This window comes from Mustela erminea, chromosome 18 (assembly GCF_009829155.1).
Source record: "Mustela erminea isolate mMusErm1 chromosome 18, mMusErm1.Pri, whole genome shotgun sequence".
Classification (NCBI taxonomy): Eukaryota; Metazoa; Chordata; class Mammalia; order Carnivora; family Mustelidae; genus Mustela; species Mustela erminea.
Window position 1 is genome coordinate 16,375,423 of NC_045631.1, and position 26,640 is coordinate 16,402,062.

At 41.6% G+C, this 26,640-nt stretch overlaps 1 protein-coding gene across 2 annotated transcripts in view; it reads left to right on the forward strand.

Moving 5' to 3' along the window:
- The window catches only part of SMG6 (SMG6 nonsense mediated mRNA decay factor), a 243,283-nt gene that overhangs the window by 181,697 nt on the left and 34,946 nt on the right, over positions 1-26,640 (forward strand). The window lies entirely within an intron of this gene.

Genomic DNA, 26,640 nt, shown 5'->3' on the forward strand with positions numbered 1-26,640 from the left:
AGGGATAGCAGACTCCCTGCTGAGTGGGAAGCCCACCCCCTCTGCTGCCATCTCCTCAGTCCCAGAACCCTGAGATCATGGCCTGAGCCCAAGTCATACACTTAACTGACTGAGCAATTTAGGCACCCTGTGTTTCTCTATTTTTTACTGAGTTTCTTTTTTTTTTTTAAAGATTTTATTTATTTGTCAGAGTGAGAGAGCGAGAGCGAGCACAGGCAGACAGAGTGGAAGGCAGAGTCAGAGGGAGAAGCAGGCTCCCTGCAGAGCAAGGAGCCCGATGTGGGACTCGATCCCAGGATGCTGGGATCATGACCTGAGCCGAAGGCAGCTGCTTAACCAACTGAGCCACCCAGGCGTCCCTTTACTGAGTTTCTACACACAGAAAAAAAAGGAAAGAAAAGTATGCTGAAGTTTTGACAGATGCATTTTCATTAAAATACTATTAAAATGGGGCACCTGGGTGGCTCATTCAATTAGCCATCTGCCTTTGGTTCAGGTCATGATCCCAGGGTCCTGGGATTGAGCCCCACATCAAGCTCCCTGCGCAGGGGAGAGCCTGCTTCTCCCTCTCTCTCTGCCTGTTGCTCTCCCTACTTGTACTCTCTGTCAAATAAATAAATAAGTAAAATATTTAAAAATAAATAAAATATAAAATGCTATTAATAATCACTTCTTTCTTTGTGTGATATGTTAAATATATTTTCTAAACTTGACTTGTCCATTTCTTACTGGGATAAACTCTGTTTGGATTCAGTGAGTTTTATTTTAATGGTCTGCTAATTTTGATTTGCTGTTATTTTACTTAGGATATTTACATCCACTTCCATAGTGGGCCCGGCCTCTCCTTTCTTTCTTTGCTGTTTATTCTTTGGATATTTGAATATTAGGTTGGCTGACTTTATAAAAAAGAATGGGAAGCAGCTTTGCTTTTTCTGTGACTTGGAAAGTGTACATTACTTTGAGAGCCATTCTTGACTCTTCCTCTCAGTTTTTACCTTCAGACTCTTCAGCAGTCCTATCACTCTGTCTTTTAAATTCACGTAGACTCTGGGGCACCTGGGTGGTGTAGTCGGTTGAGTGTCTGACCCTTGGTTTCAGCTCAGGTCATGATCTCAGGGTCGTGGGATGGGATCGAGCCCCACATCAAGCTCCATGCTCAAGGAGGAGTCTGCTTGAGATTCTCTCTCTCCCCCCTCTTTCCCTCTCCCTCTGCCACTTCCACTCATTCTCTCTGTCTCTCTGTCTCTCTCTCTCAAGTAAATAAATCTATAAAAAATACCATGCAGAATCCCTTTACAGTAACACGACCCTAGTCTAAAATTAAAATGTTCCTTTCTCTTCCTTAATCTATTATGGTAGGCTTACTCTGACCTTTGCCCCTTCCATACAGTCACAAAACAGCAATCAGAATGATCTTTTAGGATGTAAGTTGGATTATTTAACACTACTGTTCCAAGCTCCTCCAGAGGGTTCCTCTCACTCAGAAAGAAATATCAAGCCCTGACTGGGGCCTACTTCCTTTCTGACCTCATCCAAACCACTCTCCTCATTGCTTACTCCTCACTGGCCAAACCGGCCTACTCATTCTTGAGTCATGCCAGACAAGTCATACTCTGGGCCCTCTGCACTTCTACTGCATTCATTGCATAGTTTACTTTTTGTGTCCTTCAGATCTCTATTAAGGAGTCAGCCTTATCAGAAAGTTCTTTTCCTATGAACTATAGAAAGGAATACTCTACCCCAGCCACACTCAGTCCCCTACTGGACTTTATTTCTTAGCACTTAACCATCACCTGACAATAGATTTTTGCTTTTGTTTTGCTTTGCTTATTTATTGTCTCCCACCAAACTGTGTTAACTTTATTTTTATTTACTGTATTAATCTCTAGTGCTTAGAACAGTTCCTGGAGAATAGACCCCTTTCCACACCACTAATAAGTATTATTGACTGAACACATTGATGATTTTTTTTTAAAGATTTTATTTATTTATTTGACAGAGACACAGTGAGAGAGGAGCAGGAGAGGGGAAAGCAGGCTTCCCGCCAAGCAGGGAGCCCGATGTGGGGCTTGATCCTAGGACTTTGGGATCATGACCTGAGCTGAAGGCAGACGCTTAACGACCGAGCCACCCAGGTGCCCCTGATTTTGGTGTTATTAATGAGTTTTAGCAAGTAGCTGAATTCACAAATACAAAATCCACAAATAATGATGACCAAATATATTGTGGTAAGTGGCGTGAGGGAGGTATGCATTGAGTACCATGGAGGCACAGAGAAGAACACTTGGTTTAGTCCTGGTGGAAGTATGGGTTGTAGGGAGGAAAAGGAGAATGACTTTGGAAGGCTTCCTGAAAGTTAACTAGGCCAAGTGAGAAGAGAGTGTTCCAAGTAGAAGGAACAGCATGGGCAAAAGACAGAGGAGGTGTGACACAGCAGAGGGGTTGCAGGGTGTCTAAATCTATGATAATTTGGGGGATCCTATGAGAAAGTTGGAGTGGGAGAGAGACTTGAGCCTTCTGCAGGAACACTTTCTAGTTTGGTGCTGTGGTGTGTATGGGTAGGGTCAGTGGGCTGGGCCCAAATAATGTACTTGGGGATTCTGGAAGCAGTTGTTCCTGGATTTTCTCATTGTTTACTTCTCGTGTCTGCATTGTTAATTCAACAAGAGCAGTACCGTCTCATTCATTAAATTAGGTAGGGTGGAAATTGCTGAATTTTTTGCCCCACAATTTGTTGATTAAAATTTGAGGGCTATTCTTTTAGATGGTGCTTTAGGCATTCCAAACTTAAATATGCAGAAGATACTAGTGTTTCTTTGTGTCTTCGTTGTTGGAGGAATTTTTTTTTTTTTAAGATTTTATTTATTTGTCAGAGAGAGAGAGAGAGAGAGCGCTCGCAGGCAGACAAAGTGGCAGGCAGAGGCAGAGGGAGAAGCAGGCTCCCTGTGGAGCAAGGAGCCCGATGTGGGACTCAGTCCCAGGATGCTGGGATCATGACCTGAGCCGAAGGCAGCTGCTTAACCAACTGAGCCACCCAGGCATCCCATTGTTGGAGGAATTTGCCAATGGGTTCAACTAAGTAGGGCAAATCTTTTCTTTTCATTTTGATATTTTTATTGCCTTTAAAAATTTACAAAGCTGGGGTGCCTAGGTAGGGTTAAGGTTCCGACTCTTGGTTTCAGTACAGGTCCTGATCTTAGGGTTGTGAGATCGAGCCCCGTGTGGGGCTCTGTGCTCAGCATAGGGTCTGGTCGGGGTTCTCTCTCCCTCTCCCTCTGCTCCCTGACCCCACAAAAATAAATAAATCTTTTTTTTTTTTTTTAGACTTTATTTATTTATTTGGCACAGAGAGATCACAAGTAGACAGAAAGGCAGGCAGAGAGAGAGGGCGAAGCAGGCTCCCTGCTGATCAGAGAACCCGGTGCCCCATAAATAAATCTTTTTTTAAAAAATTTACAAAGTCAACACATCCTTTAAAAGTATGAAAATGCACGGGGCGCCTGGGTGGCTCAGTGGGTTAAGCTGCTACCTTCGGCTCAGGTCATGATCTCAGGCTCCTGGGATCGAGTCCCGCATCGGGCTCTCTGCTCAGCAGGGAGCCTGCTTCCTCCTCTCTCTCTCTCTGCCTGCCTCTCTGCCTACTTGTAATCTCCGTCTGTCAAATAAAATAAATAAAATCTTAAAAAAAAATAAATAAATAAAAGTATGAAAATGCAGATAAACAATGTGTTTTTACCATCTGTCAATAACTACCATTAAATCTTAGGGTATGTTTTTCCTGCGTGTTTATATAAGCCACAGCACTTAGTATTGGAAATGTCTAAGGCCCATTAACCTTGGGAATCAGAAGAAAAAATCCATGCCTAATTATCAACTCAGAACTTGACTGGAAAAGTAGTACTCTAATTTCTAAAGTCAACATAGGTACCATACCTTGCTGTTTATCTGAGTACACAGAATGATGCTGTAATGTCTTTCCTCTCCTGTGTAAAGAGAAACTTTTTTTTTTTTTAAGGTTTTATTTATTTGACAGAAATCACAAGCAGGCAAAGAGGCAGGGGGAAAGAAAGGAAGGGAAGCAGGCTCCCTGCTGAGCAGAGAGCCCATGCAGGCTCAATCCCAGCATCATGGGATCATGACCTGAGCCAAAGGCAGAGGCTTTAACCCATTGAGCCACCCAGGCGCCCCCACATGGATGATTTGAAGGAACTCAGCCTGTAGTAGTTTTGGAAAGAAAAACTTGGACACCTCACTCCTTTTTCTGTTCTTTGCTTATTAGTCTTTTCTGGGTTTTTAGCTCTTGTGTCAAATTTTTAGGCAAAATTATTGAGATATAACAAACACATAGAATGAGTAATTCAATGGTTTTAAATGTTTAGTTGGATGAGTTTGACAAAAATACACGCTAGTGTAAACACCACCACAATTGTGATTATGGAACATTTCCATCACCTTTGTATCGATTTTGTTAACCTTATCCAGAAAATCATCCATTTCTCTAACATCACATTTTTTTTAAAGATTTTATTTATTTATTTGACAGAGAGAAATCACAAGTAGATGGAGAGGCAGGCAGAGAGAGAGAGAGGGAAGCAGGCTCCCCGCTGAGCAGAGAGCCCGACGCGGGACTCGATCCCAGGACCCTGAGATCATGACCTGAGCCAAAGGCAGCGGCTTAACCCACTGAGCCACCCAGGCGTCCCTAACATCACATTTTTAAATCTCCTTACTAACAAAAAATTAAGACTATATTGTTATATCCACTTTCCTTGCTAATTTTTTTCTTTAATTTGTTAGCAATGAGCATTTCTTAGTTTTCAAAAACTAGCTCTTATAATTTTATACTTTTTATTTTTATCTTTATTTTCTTTTATTTGTCTTTGGTGTGGTTTATTCTACTTTTGTTGAATCTTCTACTATTATGTTTTTTATTAGTTTACTTAAAAGATCTATAACTTTCGGGCGCCTGGGTGGCTCAGTGGGTTGGGCCGCTGCCTTCGGCTCAGGTCATGATCTCAGGTCCTGGGATCGAGTCCCGCATCGGGCTCTCTGCTCTGCAGGGAGCCTGCTTCCTCCTCTCTCTCTGCCTGCCTCTCTGCCTACTTGTGATCTCTCTCTCTGTCAAATAAATAAATAAAATCTTAAAAAAAAAAAAAAAAAAAGATCTATAACTTTGAATATGCCATTACTAGTACTTTGGCCACATTCTAACCCCTTTATTTATTTATTTATTTAATTTTTTGTTTTTTATAAACATATATTTTTATCCCCAGGGGTACAGGTCTATGAATCGCCAGGTTTACACACTTCACAGCACTCACCAAAGCACATACCCTCCCCAGTGTCCATAACCCCCCTTTTCTCCCAACCCCCCTCCCCCCAGCAACCCTCAGTTTGTTTTGTGAGATTAAGAGTCACTTATGGTTTGTCTCCCTCCCAATCCCATCTGTTTCATTGATTCTTCTCCTACCCACTTAAGCCCCCATGTTGCATCACTACTTCCTCGTATCAGGGAGATCATATGATAGTTGTCTTTCTCCGCTTGACTTATTTCGCTAAGCATGATACGCTCTAGTTCCATCCATGTTGTCGCAAATGGCAAGATTTCATTTCTTTTGATGGCTGCATAGTATTCCATTGTGTATATATACCACATCTTCTTTATCCATTCATCTATTGATGGACATCTAGGTTCTTTCCATAGTTTGGCTATTGTAGACATTGCTAATATAAACATTCGGGTGCACGTGCCCCTTTGGATCACTATATTTATTTATTTCTGAGATTTTATTTATTTACGTGAGTGAGAGAGCATGAGAGGGGAGAGGGTTAGAGGGAGAAGCGGACTCCATGGTGAGCAGGGAGCCCTAAGTGAGACTCGATCCCGGGACTCCATGATCATGACCTGAGCTAAAGGCAGTTGCTTAACCAACTGAGCCACCCAGGCGCCCTCTAATCCCTTTCGATGTGTACTAGTCTAATGATCATTTCCTAAATAGGCTTTGACTATCATTTTGATTTTCTCTCTCTCTTTTTAAAAGATTTTATTTATTGGGGCACCTGGGTGGCTCAGTCGGTTAAGCCTCTGCCTTCAGCTCAGGTCATAGGCTCAGGGTCCTGGGATCAAGCCCCGCATCGAGTTCTCTGCTCAGCAGGGACCCTGCTTCCTCCTCTCTCTGCCTGACTCTCTGCCTACTTGTGATCTGTCTGTCAAATAAATAAATAAATGAAAATCTTTAAAAAAGAAAAAAAATAAATAAATAAAATATTTTATTTATTTATTTGATGGAGAGACGCAGAGAGAGAGGGAACACAAGCAGGGGAGTGGGAGAAGGAGAAGCCGGCTTCCCAATGAGCAGGGAGCCTAACGCGGGGCTAGATCCCAGAACACTGGGTTCATGACCTGAGCCGGAGGCAGATGCTTAACAGCTGAGCCACCCAGGTGCCCCTTGATTTTCTCTTTGATTCTAAAGTAATTTGGGAAAATTTTATGGGGGTTTTTTTTAGTTTTTTAGTTGGATTTCTTAAACTTTTGGTGTTAATTTCTACTTCAGGATATCTTTTTAAAATTTCTGTGACTGAATACATAATACTTTTTTTTCTTTGAACTTTTATAGATTTTGAGAATAATGTATTTTTTCAACATACAAAATTCAATATATAACTATTGAATTATCATTAGGTATTCTAATTATATTATTTTTACCTACTTGATGTGTTAAGGAATGAATAGTGCTTATTAGTGGTATTAGTCTACTGCTACAATTGGGCTTTTGTCAGTTTTTCCTTGTATTTCAAAGGGTTTTGTTTCTATATTTTCATTTCAGTTCATTCTTGCCTTGTATCCTACTTTGGTTTTTTTTTTTTTGTTTTATTTTGGTATTTATCTTTGCCTAATAGATTTTTTTTTCTATGTTCCCCCTCACCCCACTTTTTTCCTAAATCTCATTGTCTCTTCTAAACTGTATTTATAACATTGCATTAAAAATTATTGAGATGAAATTCATGTAACATCTAAAATTAGCCATTTAAATAAATAATTCCCTGACATTTAGAACATTCACAGTGTTGTGCAACACCACCTCTATATTCCTTGCATTTTAATTCCAAAAGATACTTTAAATTATTTTTCTCTACGTATCAGGAAGAATTAAACAAGATATAACAGTCTCTTGGGGCTCCTGGGTGGCTCAGTGTGTTAAAGCCTCTGCCTTTGGTGTGGGTCATGATCCCAGGATCCTGGGATCAAGCCCTGAATAGGGCTCTCTGCTCAGCAGGGAGCCTGCCTCCTCCTCTCCCTCTGCCTGCCTCTCTACCTGCTTGTGATCTCTGTCTGTCAAATAAATAAATAAAATCTTAAAAAAAAAAAAAAAAGATATAACAGTCTCTCATTTTAGGTAGGATTATATTCAGCTGCAAGAAACAAAATTCCAAAATACAGTAACAGTAACCTAAACAAGATAGAAGTAGATTTTTGTCTCAAGTGAAAGAAGCCCAGAGGTTTTCTGGTCTATTAGTACTTCATGGTGTCATGAACCAAGTCTCTTTCCATTTTGTTGCTCTGCTGTACTTTGTTTTCGGTTCCGAAGACCCATAAATTCTGATGGCTAATGGAATATGATGCCTTTTCATCTGCATGCAAGCCTGTGGGAAGTAGAAACAGTTAAAAGAAGGCAGGCAGGGCTCCGTGGGTGGCTCAGTTGGTTAAGCTTAAGCGTCTGCCTTTAGTTCAGGGAGCCCCCACATTGGGTTCTTGCTCAGTGGGGAACCTGCTTCTCGCAGCTGCCCCCCCACCCCACCATGTACCACTCTGTGCTTTTGCACACGCACTCTCTCTCTTTCTCTGTCAAATAAATAAATAAAATCTTAAAAAAGAAAAAAGAATGCAATTCTAAAAATAAAATAAAGATACCTCTCCCTTCAAGTACCTATCCCAAGAGTTCATACACACTTCTCATTCTGTTGGCCAGAACTGAGTCACATGGCCAAACCTAGCTGCATAGTAGACCGGGAAATACTTTTATTCTAGGCAGTCATATGCATAGCTAAAAATCAAGAGTTCTGTTACAGAGGAAGAGTAGGAGAACAGATAATGGGAAACAACTTACAGTCTGTCACACCTCCCCATGCATAAATGTAGAACTTCCTATATCCCCCTTCTCTCATCATTCCTCCATTTCCTAGTTTTTATAGGTGTTAGTGAGATTTTTAGATAATAGCAGCTATTTTTTAGGCTTGCATTGTGCCAGTATTTAATTTCTTCACAATGGTCTTACCTGGGGTAAGCACTGCTATATCCCCATTTTACAGATAGAAAAACTGACACTCAGATTAAGCACTTTACCTAAGGTCACACATCTGTAATTCAAACCTGTGCTGTCGTGTTCAGATTAACCACTTTACACTCTCATCCCTTTTATCATTAAATGTATTTATACCATGAGTACATTGTGTATCATCTCTTTAAAGAATAATTTTTAAAACTGGTACTATTTTTAGAATCCTGTTAAATTTGCTAATATAGAATGAACTATCTTTTACTCTTTATGCTTTTTGCCATTTGTTTTTTAAAACACTGTATCTACTTTTGCTCTTGGGTTTTGTTTTTTATTGGCTTTTGTTGTTGACATTTTCAAACATACAAGGAAAGTAGAGAATAGTATAATGAATTGCTTGAGCAGGGGTCAACATTTTGCCTTTTTTTTTTCTTTTACTCATTCTCCTTTTACCCCTCCCAGATTTTTATCCCTGGAGGCTTTAAATCAAACCCCATTCATCATAATGAAAATACTTTAGTAGACAGCACTAACTTGTAAAGCTCTTTTCCCTAACATAACGTCTATAACATTATTATATATATCAAAGTGAATAATTTGTAAATATCATATACTCCATTTTCGAATTCTCCAGATTATCCCCAAAATGCCATTTTACAGGCTAGAATCAAAAACACAAACAGCAAGTGTTGGCAAGGATGTGGGAAAAAAGGAACCCTTGCACTATTAGATGGAATGTAAACTGGTACAGCCAACTGTGGAAAACAGTGTGGAGTTTCCTCAAAAAATTAAAAATTGAACTGCCACAGGATCCAGTAATTCTGCTCCTTGGTATTGACCCAAAGAATATGAAAACACTAATTTGAAAAGATATATGCTCCCCTATGTTTATGGCAGTATTATTTACAATAATCAAATCATGGAAGCAACCCAGTGTCCATTGATAGATGAATGGATAGATAAAGAAAAGGTTGTGTGTGTGTATGCACATGCACACATACACACAATGGAATATTTCTCAGCCATAAAAAAGAACGAAATTTTGCCATTTGCAGCAACATGGATGGATCTAGAGGGTAAGTGACATAAGTCTGAGAAAGACAAATACTGTATGATTTCACTCAGATGTGGAATTTTAAAAACAAAACAAGCAAAGAAAATGAGACAAATCAAACAAACAAACAAAAACAACAGACTATAAACTATAGAGAACAAACTGGCAGTTACCAGAAGGAAAGTGGGTGAGGGGGATCGGTAAAATAGGTGATGGGGATTAAAAATACACTTATCACGGGGCACCTGGGTGGCTCAGTCGTTTAAGCATCTGCCTTCGGTTCCGGTCAGGATCCCAGGGTCCTGGGATCGACTCCCACATCAGGCTCCCTGCTCATTGGGGAACCTGCTTCTCCTTCTGCCTGCTTCTCTCCCTTGTGCTCTCTCTCTCTCTGACAAATAAATAGATACAATCTTTAAAAAAAAAAAAAATACCCTTACCACGATGAGCACTGAGAAATACATAGAATTGTTGAATCACTATATTGTACACCTAATATTAATATAATACTGTATGTTAACTATACCAGAATTAAAATTTTTTAAAATGCCATTTCACAATGGTGCCATTGGAATTAAGATCTGAGAGGCAAGCTCCATACTTTGTTTTTGGTTGATATGATATCAAGGCCTTTTTCATGTATTAACAGTTTCCCCCACCCCTTTTTTGTTTTACTTTTTTGTTGTTTTTATTATTCACTACATTAATACACTGCATAACCTTCTAGAAGGATTAGATGAATATAACCAAGTTATTTTTCATCAATCAGAAAAATGCTTCCTTAATAATTTTCTCCAAACCTTTGGACATAGTAACGATTAACTTCAGAGTCCACACCACTCTCTTTCCATCAAATTCCAGTGATATGGATAATGGGCAGCCCTTTTTTCCTTGCCCCCATTAGTGAACCTGTGGTATGCACAGTGGCTATGCTGGGGAAACCAAGCACTTGGCCAAGATGCTGATCCAGGGCAGAATCTCAAATCCTTCCCACTTCCCTTTTTTTTCTTTTTAAAGATTTTATTTATTTATTTGACAGAGAGAGAGACCACAGGTAGGCAGAAGGAGAGGGCGAAGTAGGCTCTCTGCTGAGCAGGGAGCCTGATGCGGGGCTGGATCTCAGGACCCTGGAGTCATGACCCGAGCTAAAGGCAGCCACTTAACTGACTGAGCCACCCAGGCACCCCTCACTTCCCTTTTTAATAAATGCCATTTAATGCTATTTGTTGAAGATATTCTTTTTTTTTTTTTAAAGATTTTATTTATTTATTTGAGAGAGAGACAGTGAGAGAGAGCATGAGTGAGGAGAAGGTCAGAGAGCGAAGCAGACTCCCCATGGAGCTGGGAGCCCGATGTGGGACTCAATCCCGGGACTCCGGGATCATGACCTGAGCCGAAGGCAGTCGTCCAACCAACTGAGCCACCCAGGCGTCCCTGTTGAAGATATTCTTGATTCCTTTTTAAACAACGCTCTTGAATTTTTACTAATATCTTGTTTTACTAGGATACATATTTAAGGTAATTTTTTTTTCTGAAAGAAAAATGTTTATTATCTTTTTTTTTAAGGTTTTATTTATTTATTTGACAGACAGAAATCACAAGCAGGCAGAGAGGCAGGCGGGGCGGCGGGGGGGGGGGGAAGCAGACTCCCCGCTGAGCAGAGAGCCCACTGCGGGGCTCGATCCCAGGACCCCGGGATCATGACCGGAGCCGAAGGAACAGGCTTAACCAACTGAGCCACCCAGGTGCCCCTAAAATGTTTGTTATCTTTATAAGTCTTAGTTTATCTGAAAATATTTTTTCTTTTGCTCTTCTCCATGCATGGCTAACTAGTGTTGGGGCAGAAAAGTCTGAGGCCAGTCAGATTTGTGTGTGTGTGTGTGTGTGTGTGTGTGTGTGTGCATTTTTAATTTTTTTCTCATTATCCTTGGAAGTTAAAAACTAAACCAAGATGTGTCTGGCAAATGTCTGATAGGTATCCTTTCATTCTGTGCCAAAGAAAGGCATTACTAATTGATCACGGCACTCTTTCCCACTAAACACAAATGAAGCCTATGATTCCTTAAAACAAAACAAAACACTTTTGCCATTGATAATGAAGGTGTTGGTCTCTTACTAAATTTCTTAACATGCCTTCAGAATGTTCAGCTTTAACTCTTTCAGAAGGATTTCCTTCTCTTTTAGTGCTTTCCTTTCTCATTTTTTGAAATCATTGCTCTTCTCCCGTCTGTCTTGATCTCTCTGAGTAGCTTTTAAAGATTAGGGATCTGGGGCACCTGTGTGTGGCTCAGTTGTTTGAGCATTAGCTCTGTGGTTTTGGCTGGGGTCATGATTTCATGGGTCCTGATGTGGGAGGCCACATCAGGCTCCACACTCAGTGCAGAGTCTGCTTGAGATTCTCTCTCTCCCCCTGCCCCTCCCACTCATGTGCTTTCTCACTCACTCTTTGTCTCTAAAATAAATAAATAAATCCTTTAAAAAAATTTATTTAGTTAACAGACTGAGATCACAAGTAGGCAGAGAGGCAGGCAGAGAGAGAGGGGGAAGCAGGCTTCATGCCCAGCAGAGAGCCCGACATGGGGCTCGATCCCAGGACCCTGGGATCATGAGCCGAGCCGAAGGCAGATGCTCAACCCACTGAGCCACCCAGGCCCCAAATCTTCTTTTTTTTTTTTAATTAAAAAATAAAGATTAGAGATCTGTCTCCACATTACTTGATTTTCATCTCTATTTTTAATTCTGTGTTGTAGAAGAGGCTCAAGCGAGCGTTCTGTTGCAGTTTTTGGTTTTCTGTTGTACAGAATTGCTCCTGACTGCCTTACCTGTAGTTTTTCCTGATCATTTTCTTACTTAATTGCCTAATTTGATTTGAAATACAATTTAGTATGTGTGGGGTTTTTTTACTTTTTTTATTGAGCTTTAACTTTCATAAGGTAATGTATACTACTCTTAAGATTAAGCTCAGTACAGTTTTGTATAGGCTTGTATTCATGCTAACCGCCACCCAGATCAAGATACAGAATATTTCTGTGGGGCACCTGGGTGGCACGCTTAGTTAAGCGTCTGACGCTTGGTTTTGGCTCAGGTCATGATCTCAGGGTCGTGGGATCAAGCCCTGCATCAGTCTCCACACTCAGCATGGAGTTGGCTTGAGATTCTCTCTCTCCTTCTCCTTCTGTCCCTCCCACTAATTCTCTTTCTCTCCCTCTCAAATAAAGAAATCTTGGGGGGGGGAGGAGTTAGAGTATATCTGGCATCCCAGTAGGTTCCTTTATGCCCCCTCTTATTTATAGTCTCCCTCACACAGGTAACTATTATTTTCACCTCACTCACTATCAATTCATTTTGCCTATGTTTGAACTGTGTATAAACGGACTCATATAGTACATACCCTTTGTGTCTGGCTCGTTTTGTTCCACACAGCCTATGAGAGATTCATCCATGTTGCTGCGTGTAAGTAGTTCATTCTTCGTGATTACTGTCTGTTACTTTCTTGTATGAATGTACCACAATTTGTTTATTCTACCATTGGTGAAAATTTGTTTATTTTACCAGTCTTGGCTATTATGACTAAAGCTACCATGAACATTTTTTTTTTTAAGATTTTATTTATTTATTTGACAGACAGAGATCACAAGTAGGCAGAGAGGCAGGCAGAGAGAGAGAGAGAGAGAGAGGGAAGCAGGCTCCCTGCAGAGCAGAGAGCCTGATGCGGGGCTCGATCCCAGGACCCTGAGATCATGACCTGAGCCGAAGGCAGCAGCCCAACCCACTGAGCCACCCAGGCGCCCCTACCATGAACATTTTTATGGTCTTTTGGTGGACTTAGGCTCTAATTTATTTCTCTTTGATATAAACCTAGGAATGGAATCATTAGGTCATAAGGTAAATGTATGTTACTTCAATAGATACTGCTAAACAGATTTCCATCATGGTTATACCAATCTGCGTGACCATCTACAGTGTATGAAGTGTATGAGAGTTTTGGCATTCTTGGCAACACTTGGTTTGGTTTGGTTAGTTAAATTTAATTAACCAACATATTTTCATTAGTTTCAGATGTAGTGTTCGGTTGCCTTAAAACCCAGTGCTCATCACATCATGTGCCTTACTTAATGCCCATCAGCCAATTACCCCATCCCCTCACCCCAACACCTCCAGCAACCTTCAGTTTGTTTCCTGTAGTTAAGAGTCTCATGGTTTTTATCCCTCTCTGACGACTTCCCATTCAGTTTTCTCTCCCTTCCCCTCAGATTCTCTGTGCTGTTTCTTATATTCCACATATGAGTGAAACCATCTGATAATTGTCTTTCTCTGATTGACTTATTTCTCTCAACATAATACCCTCCAGTTCCATCTATGTCGATGTAAATGGTAAGATTTCATTCTTTCTGATGGCTGAGTGTATATGTACCACATCTTCTTAAAATTTTTTTTTTTTAAGATTTTATTTATTTATTTGACAGAGAGAAATCACAAGTAGATGGAGAGGCAGACAGAGAGAGAGAGAGAGGGAAGCAGGCTCCCTGCTGAGCAGAGAGCCCGATGCGGGACTCGATCCCAGGACCCTGAGATCATGACCTGAGCCCAAGGCAGCGGCTTAACCCACTGAGCCACCCAGGCGCCCCAGTTTTTTTTTTAATTTTTTTTTTTTAAGATTTTATTTATTTATTTGACAGAGAGAAATCACAAGTAGATGGAGAGGCAGACAGAGAGAGAGAGAGAGGGAAGCAGGCTCCCTGCTGAGCAGAGAGCCCGATGTACCACATCTTCTTTAACCAGTCCTCTGTTGATGGACATTTGCACTCTTTCCACTGCTTGGCTATTGTAGATATTGCTGCTATAAACATTGGGGTGTAGGTGCCCCCTCAGGTCACTCTACTTGTATCTTTGGGATAAATAATAGCTCTGTTTTTTAACTTCTTGAGATACCTCCATCATGTTTTCCTAAGTGGCTGTATCAGCTTGCATTCCCACCAACAGTGTAAGAGGGTTCCCCTTTTCCCCTGTACCAACATTGACTGCTTCATATCTTGTTAATTTTAGCCATTCTGACTGGTGTGAGGTGGTATCTCATTGTGGTTTTGAGATGTATTTCCGTGATGCTAAGTGATGTGGAACATTTTTTCATAACAGTTTATTTGTATTTTGGTTATCATTTTAGCCATTCTGGTGGGTGTGTAGAAGTATTTAATTGTAATTTTAATTTGCATTTTCCTGATGAATAATATTGTTAAGTACCTTTTCTTCTGCTGTAGGCCATTTGGGTATCCTCTTCCATAGAGTGCCTGTTCCTGACTTTTTTTTTCCTTAAGTGATTTGTCTTTTCTTACTGATTTGTAGAATTATTCTTTTAGTATTCTAAGTATTAAGATCTATTTTGGATGTGTATATTGAAAATACCTTCTCTCAGTCTGTGGCTCACGTTTTTATTGTCATTGGTGTCTTTTGATGAACACACGTTCTTAATTTTAATGAAATCAAATTTTTTTCTTTTATGGATAGTGCTTTTTGCATCCTATTTAAGCAATGTTTGCCTACTCAAGGGACACCTGGGTGGCTCTGTTGGTTAAGCATCCCTTTTTGAAAGAGAGAGACACACTCTTTCTTCTTTTCTTTCTTTCTTTCTTTCTTTTTTTTTTTTTTTTTTTTTAAGATTTCATTTATTTATTAGAGAAAGACACAGCGAGAGGGAACACAAGCAGGGGGAGTGGGAGAGGGAGAAGCAGGCTTCTGCTGAGCAGGGAGCCCAACCTAGGATCATGACCTGAGCCAAAGGCAGACGTTTAACGACTGAGCCACCCAGGTGCCCCTGCATTCTCTCTTTTAAAAAAAAAAAGAAAAGAAAAAGAAAGAAAGAAAGAAATGTTTGCCTACTCCAAGACCATGAAGATATTCTGTATTTTCTTCTAGAAGTTATGTTACCTTTCACATTTAGTTCTGTAATCCATCTCAAATTTTTGTTTAAGGCCTGAGGTAGAGAGAGGCGAGGTGAATTTTTCCCCCGATATCCAGTTGCTCCAGCACCATTTACAGAAAGTTCCATTTTCCCCACTGAACTGCAGTGTTGTCTTATCATAAGTTGGGTGTGTGTATATGTTTGGATCTTTTTCTGACTTTATGTTCTGTCCCAGTGATCTGTCCCAGTTTATCTGTCCATGTGCAATTACTGTTAAATTATAATTCATATTAATTTCACATTTCCAAAATTTTCACAGTGACTATCCTAGAGAAATATCTACTTATTCCCTAGATTTATATCCTTCTGTTCAACTGTAATACTTTCTTTTTTTAAGTAATCTCTATACCCAACATGGGGCTTGAACTCACAACTCTAAGATCAAGAGTCACATTCTCCACCAATGGAGCCAGCCAGGCACCCCCAAATATAATACCTTTTCATATGTTTTGTTATTTTTTTTTCATCCTTATTGGAGCAGTGTCTATTTGTTCATATTGGGATCTTTGAAAGGTCTCTGTTAAGATTTTCAGGTTCAGGGGTGGGTGCCTGGGTGGCTCAGTCACTTGAGCATCTGACTCTTGATTTGGGCTTGGGTCATGATCTCAGGATCATGAGATTGAGGCCCTCACTGGGCTCCACACTTATCAGGGAGTCTACTCCAGATTTTCTCCTTCCTTTGCCCCCTCTCCCACTCGTGCCGTCTTTCTCTTTCTCTCTCTCTGTCTCTCTCTCAAATAAATAAATAAATCTTTAAGAGATTTTCAGGTGCTGAGGTGCCTGGGTGGCTCAGTTGGTTAAGTGTCTGCCTTTAGCTCAGGTCATGATCCTGGAGTCCCTCAGCAGGGAGTCTGCTCCTCTCTGTTCCTCTCCCTCTGTGTGTGCTCATACTCTCTTTCTCTAGCTCTTACTCTCTTTCAAATAAATAAATAAAATCTTTTAAAAATAAATAAATAAAAGATTTTCAGGTACAAATAATAGGCAGAGAAAAACATTTGCTAATGTCAAACTCTGCTAGAGGAGAAAGGAAACTAGAGCTAGAGATAGTTACAGCAAAGAGCTAAACCCTTGTTTTCTGTGGTAGACTAGGTTTCTCCACTTAGGGTTCTTGTTTTGGGTTATTTGCCTCTTTTAGAAGCCAACCTCAGCTTTGTCTTTTCCTCTGCCTCATGTGGCCACCCACACCAATTATAAGCAAGCAACTGCTAAGTTTCTTCCGATACCCTGGTGGGATCCAGTAGTGCCCTTCTAAGCCTAGCATGACCCACCTTGGCTCTTGTCCTAGACGCTCCATGATAAGGGCATTATGGGGTACAACTGCTAAGGTCTTATCTATGTACTTATCAAACAGGTAGAGGATTGAACAGCAGTTATGTGTTCCTCATTCCAGTCCCATCTGCAGTTTGTCTTGCAGAAAATTCCTCATAGTTTCTGGTATGTGGTTGCCTGGGTCTGATATACACATTTCAGTGGAAAACTGGAAGGATGGACAACATAGTTAGAAACATATACTTAAAGCCATTCTGATTACAAGCCAGTGCTAATTTTTTGGTTTTTTGTTTTTTTAATGAGTTTCTTGCCTTCCAAGTTGAATACTTTGAAAGCCATGTTCATTTTATTAAGGTGAGCATTGCTCTTAAAATATACTTGCATGGGGGCGCCTGGGTGGCTCAGTGGGTTAAGCCACTGCCTTTGGCTCAGGTCATGATCTCAGGGTCCTGGGATCGAGTCCCACGTCGGGCTCTCTGCTCAGCAGGGAGCCTGCTTCCCTCTCTCTCTCTCTCTCTCTGCCTGCCTCTCCATCTACTTGTGATCTCTCTGTCAAATAAATAAATAAAATCTTTAAAAAAAAAAAAAAAATATATATATATATATATATATATATATATATACTTGCATGGATTTGTATGTATGTCTTAATGCTTTATAACGAGTAGCTGTACTCTTCTCCTGGAAGACTCAGGAAGAAGCAATCCGGATTCATGAAGATGTCCTGTACATCTTTCTGTGTTCATCTCAGCTCTGCAGCTTGGCTTACCCCCTCCCCCACCGCCCCCACACAGCCTGAGTATGAGTGGCCCAATGGCTCAGTAGGCTGTGCTGAGAAAGATGAAGGCAATGTCAAAAATCCAGAATGGGGTATAAATGGTTGTTTTGAAACTCAGGAGTTTGTGTGCCTTTATTTGACAAAAATTCCCTGTGGATCTTTGCTAGCTGTGTAAGAGACACTGGCCCTGGGATCAGGGCTAACCCAGAATTTTGTGTACTTGTGGAGCCAGAACCATTGTCCAAGCCAGCTCATGAAGACACAGCTGTGGAGCAGGAACTATTTCCTATATTCTCTGTAACTCTAGTGCTGGTTATAATTCTTAGGAATCAGTATGTAAATAAAAACACACTTCTAGAGGTTTGGGGCTCGTTACACCTGGGTTCTTTTGTTTATTTGTTTTGCTTTTTAATGTAGCAAAAGCACACAGATTTACTAAGTTTTATTTTTTTAATGCTCTAATAGTGAAAAAGAAAAGCACAGAAGTTTTTAAATTTTTACATTGTAATTCAAATACAAGAACTCAGAACTGATTGTCCAGTGATTTTTTTTTTAAAGATTTTATTTATTTATTTGACAGACAGAGATCACAAATAGGCAGAGAGGCAGTCAGAGAGAGGAGGAAGCAGGCTCCCCGCTGAGCAGAGAGCCCGATGTGGGGCTTGATCTCAAGACCCTGGGATCATGACCTGAGCTGAAGTCAGAGGCTTTAACCCACTGAGCCACCCAGGCGCCCCTCCAGTGATGTTTTTTGAAGAGGAAAGCAGTAATAGGAAATACAACTAGGGAGACCCTACACTTCAATTGTAAAGATATCTCTTTCCCCAAGAATTAGACCTGATTAGGGTTCAGGCCCACTACTACGGAGTGGGAGGGGGTAAATCACAACTAAAGACCTTGGCACTTCCAAAGAAATTTAAATAACAGGCAGCCATATAGAGATTCGTAAATATGTGCTTGGTGCCAGCTAAACCACAGAGAAGATACTGCATTTGTGGCCCAGGGAAGTTAAATATTTGTGGTCAACTTAAAATTCAACATAAAACTCTCATCTGTGATGGAAACTATCCAGAAACTGCATGGAGGGCGTGCACATCGCATCAACTCTCCAAGGCTGCTTCTCTCACGTGGCCAGGCTAGAAGAGCCTCTTCTCCTTTCCTTACCCATGTGGCTGGCAGGCCCTTTTCAGGCTGTTCCGGCTTTGTGGCTCACCCTTCACATCTGCTCAACTGGCACTTTTCCTGGGAGCCTTTCCCTTGTTCATCTTCTGTAAAAGAGCAGCACCCTCCCTACCCTGTCACTCTCTGTCCCTCTTACCCTATTTGACTGTTCTCATAGGACTTCTCACTACTTGTCCTGTGTTTATTTGCTTGTTTCTGAGTCTCACAAGAACATGAAGCTCCATGACAGCAGGAACATTGTTTTATCCACTGCTCTATTCCTTACCCCTTGAATAAGACCTGCCACACATAGCAGGTGCTTATAATTTATTGAATGAATTCAGTGGAATTCCTTAAAATGTTTTTAGAAGTACAGTCTAGGGAGCAAAATTATACCCTGCCCCCAGTAGAGTACCCTCTACAGTACCCTTTACATAGTAGAACCTCAGACTGTGAGATCGCCCTGAAACACCTCAGGTATCTGACTTTCTGCTCAGAGGTAGCTGCATATTGTCCCCAACAGTGACACTAGTACTTGCAAGCAGTGCCTGAGCCTTCAGATTTGCAAAGGGCCTCTTTGCCTTAACATTGGGGTTACACTAAATGACGGAATTAACATGTTTTAATTTTTGCAGTAAAAAATGTTAGTGTTTGTTTCTGACCTTCACATTTGTTGAAGACCCTCCTGATGTTGATTACTATGATAAAAGTGAGCTAGAGAAAGTACTATTAAGAAAATAATAAGGAGGGGGCACCTGGGTGGCTCAGTGGGTTAATAAGCCTCTGCCTTCAGCTCAGGTCATGATCTCAGGGTGTTGGGATCGAGCCCCACATCAGGCTCTCTGCTCGTGTGGAGCCTGCTTCCCTCCCCCACCACACACACACACTCTCTGCCTGCCTCTCTGCCTACTTGTGATCTCAATCTCTCTCTCTCTCTCTCCGTCAAATAAATAAATAAATAGAAAATAGAAAATCATAAGAGAAAATGCATCTTATAGTACTGCAGGCTATATTTATTGAAAAAAAAAATCTGTGTATACATGGATCTGTATAGTTCAAACCCGTATTGTTCAAGAGTCAACTATAGTTTATGACTGTTTGCGTGTCTTCCTGTGTGCAGGCTTCAGAAAGAGTGGTCTTTCTGGGCAGCATGCAAACCAGAGCACATATATAACTTCTCATATTCTTTTGTGATATGTAAATGCAGCCTCTTTTGCCCAACCTTTGTGTCATTTGAGACCATGTTTAGTTGAGGAGTCTCTTGTTGCTGACCACTCCCAGGCCTGATGGACTGATATAACAAACGGGATTTTTCTCCAGTCTGCTTTGTTTTGTTCCTTTTCTAAGTTTTTTAGTCCTCCAAACACAGAGAAACTCTGTTGCAATAAATTCATTAGGTTTTCTGGATGTGTTCCAGAACTTTATTGTTGATGATCTTTAGCATTTGGTATGAAATGTGGTTCACAAATGATGTTGATGATCTCTAAGATATGCTGTTAAGTTAAAAAAAAAAATGGCAAAGTGTATCACCATTGATATAAATATATTTATAAAAAGTATAGGGAGCGCCCATAGTTAATCATATGTGCCCTTGTATGCATAAATATCTCAGAAGCACACACCGGAAACTGGCAACAGGGCTGGGGAACAGAGGGTCTAGAAATCAGAATGAGATTTTGTTTTTAAAATTCAGCCTATTATACTATTTGTTTGTTTATGCCATGTGCCGTGTGTTTAAAGTACACATTACTAAGCAACTTTAGTTTGCCCTGACGCTGGAGGCCAATGTGCCACCATATATCTTCAGTGCCTTCTGGAAGGTGCTCTTAATTGAACTTCTTTTCTGCTTTATCAGTAGCAAGAGTGGTTTTAGTCTAATTTAAAAGAAATTCAGGCTGTGTGGGGGCTTCCCTAGGATAGGCTACTACAGAAATTTTGTCTGTCTTACCAGTATGAAGCACTGAAACGATACTTCAAAGTACAGTTGACCCCTGAATAACATGGGGCTTGAGGGTGCTGTTCCCCCTGCACAGTTGGAAATATGCATAAAATGCTTGGCTCCCCCAAAACTTAAACACTAATACCCACTGGTTTTTTTTTTTTGGTTGTTTTTTTTTTTTTTTTAAAGATTTTATTTATTTATTTGACAGAGAGAGATTACAAGCAGATGGAGAGGCAGGCAGAGAGGGAGATAGAGGGAAGCAGGTTCCCTGCTGAGCCGAGAGCCCCATGTGGGACTCGATCCCAGGACCCCGAGATCATGACCTGAGCCGAAGGCAGCGGCTTAACCCACTGAGCCACCCAGGTGCCCTAATAGCCACTGTTGACTGGAAGCCTTACCAATAATATAAACAGTTGATTCATACCTATTTTGTGTATTATATGTATTACATACTGTAGTTTTTAAAATAAAATAAGCGGGCGCCTGGGTGGCTCAGTGGGTTAAGCCGCTGCCTTCGGCTCAGGTCATGATCTCAGGGTCCTGGGATCGAGTCCCGCATCGGGCTCTCTGCTCAGCAGGGAGCCTGCTTCCCTATCTCTCTCTCTCTGGCTGCCTCTCCATCTACTTGTGATTTCTCTCTGTCAAATTAATAAATAAAATCTTAAAAAAAAAATAAAATAAAATAAAATAAGCTAGAGAAAAAATGTTAAGGAAATCATAAGGAAGAGAAAATACACTTACAGCGCTGTACTGTATTTTCAGGAAAAATCTGCATCTAAGCAGACACGTGCAGTTCAAACCCTTGCTGTTCAAGGGTCAGCTGTAGTCTGTGATTGTCTGCCTGTCTTTCTGTATGCATGCTTTAGAAGTAGCATAAGCAGCATTGATAGTTCCTGGCTTGTTATCTCCAAGCCTGCTCTTAGTCCAGTGACTTGGAAATATTTAATGAAGAATCAGAAATATATTCTAACAGCAGCCTTTTGGACTCTTGCAAATCCCGTGAGGATATACTACATAGGCTTGGTGATCTGAAATGGATCAGATGAGATACCATTCATTCTAATGTTGTTTTGCCAGAATGACCTGTAGAAAAATAAATCTCCCTGAATTACATGAAAGTCATAGTCTTCATTATATTCTGTTTGGGTGGTAAGTAATCTCCATATAAGTTACTTATTTTGCCTGGCCTTGAGTTTACTCTCTGTAAAATGGGGGTGACAGTAGACTATCCCTTCATAATATCTCGTTAAGAATTAAATGAGATAACATAAGTTTAAATGCCTAGATTTTTAAAAAATAGAAGCCTCCCTCAGCTTATATGATCTTCAGGGTGAGTGGAGGGGCAGTTAAGGAGACTCGGTGCAGTCACAATTCAGTCCCACACCGGATTCCCATATCCCTTCCAGATCACCTTGCGGTTGCTGTTGCTCTTTTATCTAATTCAGATTAGAGATTCCCTCAGAACCCCACCTGGCTCCATTTTCTGCACTTCCAGCTGTCACCATTATCTTGTGGCTTTGGATGCAGAAAACCTTCTCAATCCTCCTAAGCTAGGATTCAGGCCTCGTAAGAAATTAGGCAGGATTCAAGGAGTTATTCTGAAGGCAGGGCAGGTGTGCTTAACAGTTGCATTATCCCAGGATTCTCCTATAATAGGAACCCTCAAATGAGGGTTTGTGAGCCCTTCAGAGAACAGCAAAACACTTTGGAAATAAAATCATGCTGTCCTGGGCGTTCCAGCACTTCCCATGCTGGCCCCCTTCCGGCACCATTCCTTTCTGCAATCCCACCCCACTCTCAGTCCTGGCACAGAGTCTCACGAACATGCCACCTGCCTTTCTCTCTCTCTGGCCCCATCCTTTGGCTGCTCAGTTTATTTTTTCCACATCCTCACCCTATTCCAGTTCCAAGCTAAATAACCCTCACAGATGGCTTGTTCCATCAGAGCTGTTTAAGAACACAGGACAGTGAACTAAGGTCCTTAAGGAGCTGCCAAAGCCCAAGGCTGCCCTTCCCACAGAGTTCCAAGACAACTTTGTCATCAGCTCCCTAGAAGTCCATGGACAAGGAGCAGAAAGGCTGGCACGTTGGGTGATAGAGTATCTCTTTAACAGTATAATCCTCTAGAAGCTTGCAACTAGTTCTCACTTACATTTACAAGTCAGAACCTGGAGCAGGATGCATTGCGTACTCCCATTTTCCACAGAAGACCGAGCACTTCGTAGTTGGCATTTCTCCCCGCTGCCCTGTTTTTTACGGCATGGAAACCCAGCAGTCCCATTTGTGTTTTGGATCGTGGTTTGAGTCCTTACTGAATCTCTTTGTGAACTCCTGCAGAGGTCTAGACCCCTGCCCTGCCTGACCTGAAGGGCAGTATTCCCAGCTGTCAGCACATCCTTGGGAAGAGGTTGAACTTCAGACACCTATTAGAAATCCTGAAGATGAGAGGAGACCCAGAATTTCACTATTTCTTTCCTGTCAGTAGAGACATGTAAGTTTCCTGTCTGCCTTGTCATCAGCTTTGGAACACTTTTCTCCTACATCCCCTCATGCATTTCGTGGTCTATAAGCTTCTGCCCCCATTCATTATCCCAGCACCCTCCTTCTCTCTGTCATAATCAGATGGGTCTGGTGAATTTTGCCCTCAACAAGATGGCCTTTTCCTCATCCTCACAGTTATTCCAGTGGGACTTAAAACCTCTCTGATCATGGCCTCCCTCTCTTTCCCTTTCTTTTCACTCCCCTAACTGTACCCTTTATAAGTAGGTCTGAGGTCACTGAGGAAGGGCATTCTGTGCCATTTGCCACTCTTAAGAGTCTCTTTTTCCTCAGTAAGTAGAGTTCCCCTGAGAGGCCCCTTCCCTTCCTCTACTAAAAGCCACATCTTTGGCTTCTCTGCCTGAACTCAGGCATAATGGGGCATAGAACAATGGCATGTGTGGAGTGGTCTGGCTAGACAAAGGGAAATTCACTCTCAGCCAAGAGAGCAGACAGTTGAGGAAGCTTCCCCTGGAAAGAAGAGACAAGGAAAGACAAAATTCTGTGATAGGGAAATACTCCCTGAGAACTTAATCAGAAATCAGCATCACCTCCCTAGCCTGATCTTTCTACTGAGAACTAAGCTATTGTTCTTTCCCTTCTCTGCCTTCATATCTTGCTCCAAGATCCAAGAGTTGCCAGACGCACAGCACACCCTGTTGCTTGCACAGTAAAAGTTTCTCAGATTAATGGATTTGAGGAGCCTTTGGGTACCAGGTGGAAGGAGACAACCTTGATTTCCTTTTTCTTGTCCCCATGCTCCCTAGTGAACTTTCCTCTTTACAGTACATCCAGAGTTTGAGACCGTATCCTGCAGAGAACTTTCTGGGGGCACTCATATATAACTTGGCATCCAGCAGTGATGAGTTTCCCATATTCATTCAGTTCATGAACTAATCAGCTAATATCTTGCCCATACTGGGTCCAGAGAAATGAAATTAATCTGAATGATAGAACTCCTTTTAGGACAGATAGTCTGAGAAATTTTAAATTTCAATATCTTGGGATGCCTACGTGGCTCACTTGGTTAAGTGTCTGCCTTCAGCTCATGACCCCAGGATCCTGAGAGAGAGTCCCACGTTGGGCTCTCTGCTTAGCGGGGAGCCTGCTTCTCCCTCTGCCTCTGCTGCTCCCCCTGCTTGTGTTCTCTCTCTTGCTTACTCTCTCTCTTAAATAAATAAAATAAAATCTTAAAAAAAAAAATTCACTATCTTTGTTCTTGCCCATAGCTTAGCCAGGCATCCATTTGGTTTGTGTTCACCTGAATGCAGACTCCTCAGAACTGTGTATTTTGTCCTGGGCTTGGGCCTTTGGGCTGCTACTCAGTGGGGGTAGGGGTGGGGTATGAAAAGAACTTGGGAGTAATTTCCCTTTCTCCAAAAGTTCCTTTGCCTTCCTAAGAGGCTATGAAGTGTAATGAGCACAGACTTCGGAGTTAGACAAATCTGAGCTTCAGATCCCAACTTCACCACTTACTAGCTGTTTGTTTCCTCTGAGCTTCAGTTTCCTCTTCCTCTTTCTGTCTCAAAGGATTACTGTGATAGTCAAATGAAATAACAGTGCCTGGCAACCAACAGTTACCGCTTCATCTCCACCACAGCTTTCCCAGTAAAATGGGATATTGCAGCCACTGAGAAGCTATGACCAGTGAAAACTGCAGAGGAAGTAAAATGCTGACTTGTTCTACATACTGTTAGCCTGAACCTCCCTAATAGGCTTCTTGCACACTCATGAGTTTTTGTTTCTAGAATGTACCCTTCCCTGAGTTTATATTCTAATCTCCAGAGACCACTCCTCATGTCTTTACCCCTTGGCGTTTTTTAAGGGGCCCTTCTTGTCTTTGAATCTGGCAAGAGGTTAGCCAGAAAGCTTGCCCTGAGCCTCCTATGGGGCGGGCACGCAGTTTGGCTCATTCCCTCCAAATGGCCTGGAGAGAGCTACAGGGTGTCGGAGATGACCATGGGAAAGAAATGGCTGACAAAAAGATCATGGTGTGTGAGCCAACAGCTCCCCACTGCCTGCTGGAGCAAGCTCTGTGAGGCCGCTGACAAGAGTCTTCAGAACACTAAACAGGTGATTAAAACATCAGTATAAGTCTTTCCAAACTTTATAGAAAGCCAAAAAACTTAGTTTGGACACCAATAGAAATTTTCCGCTCTGGAGCTTTATAAACTGGTCTGCTGTTTCTTTGCTTTGTGACCAGAGGGGAGCTCTGTGCTAATGATTCCATAAAACCCTCCAAGTCCTCCTGAGTGGCTTATCATATGAGAAGAACCGATACCACCTTTTTCCATCATGAATTGTCTCTGGCCTCTCCCTTGAGTTCAGATTCTGAATCTTTAGCCCTTCTGAAAAGGCCAAGCCTAGCTCTTGGCACTGTCGCCTGTGACAGAGCTCAACCCCAGCATCAAGGTCAGTGGCAGAACTTGTCTTTTCTCACCTCCCTTCCAAGGTGACTGCCCAGAATCATAGAAACCTTTAAGAATGGAAAGAGACCTTCAGAATCATGTGCATTTTGCAAACAAGGTTCAGTAACTTTCTCAAGATCACATGAGTTAGGAAAGCACTCTCTCCCTAGACCCTGCTCTCTCCTGAGTTGTGGCACGTCGGCCACCTGTGGAGAGAGTACACGCCCAAAGGAGGTCAGTCTTCCAAGAAGTGAGCAACAGGAGACTGCCCGCTTTGAATTTCTGTACTAAATCAGACCTTTTTCCTTGTGGGGATTGCAGGAGTTTCTGCCTAAAGCACAGGTAAATGCTCTGGATGCGTTGAGAACTGTGGGCAGGGGCACACTGATTAACAGCAGAGGCCCATGGATGGAGGGATGGGGATTAAAGAGTACACTTACCATGATGAACGCTGAATAATATATAGTATTGTTGGATTACTGTATTGTACACCTAAAACTAATGTAACAGTGTAGGTTAACTATAACAGAATTAAAATTTAAAACTTAATTTAAAAAAAAGAGCAGAGGCACATTTCCAACTCCTGCATTTACTAGCTATATAACCTTGAACAAGTTACTTCTCTGTGCCTTGATTTCCTCATCTGTAAAACTGAGATAATGACAATACCTACATAGGGCTGTGGGGATTAGATGAGTTGGTGCGAGTAAAGTATTTGGCGCAGTGCCTGGCATGTAGCAGCCATCCACTAAGTGTTAGCTGTAGCTGTTAAGGGGGAGGAAAGCACACAGCGGGTTTTGTTGTTGTGCCTAAAGCCCTGTGCCAGAAAGCTCTCCCAGGAAGTGGCTCGGTGGCATGAGCACTGGGCTAGGAAGCCCTTGCATCTGGCTTCGGAGCTCATTGAATTTAATCAAATTTGTTTCATCTTCCCTGTTATCATTAGCTGAATGTAATAGTAACCACTTCATAGGGTGCTGAGGATGGCCAGATCCCTAAAAAGGGCCATGAAAAATGTGACATAGGATTTTTTGTACCTTAGCTAAAGAAGAGTTGCCTTATGAAGAATGGACTAAAATGGTGACCACCTTCACCTAGTCTTCCAGCCTTTAAAACACTGGATTCTCAAACGTCAGTGTTCATAGGTACCTGGGACACTTGCTTAGAGCGTACATTCTAAGCCTCTAGCCCTAGAAGTATTCACTTTTTTAGTCCAAAGTGGAATCTAGCATTCTGCATTTTCAACAAGCTCACTATG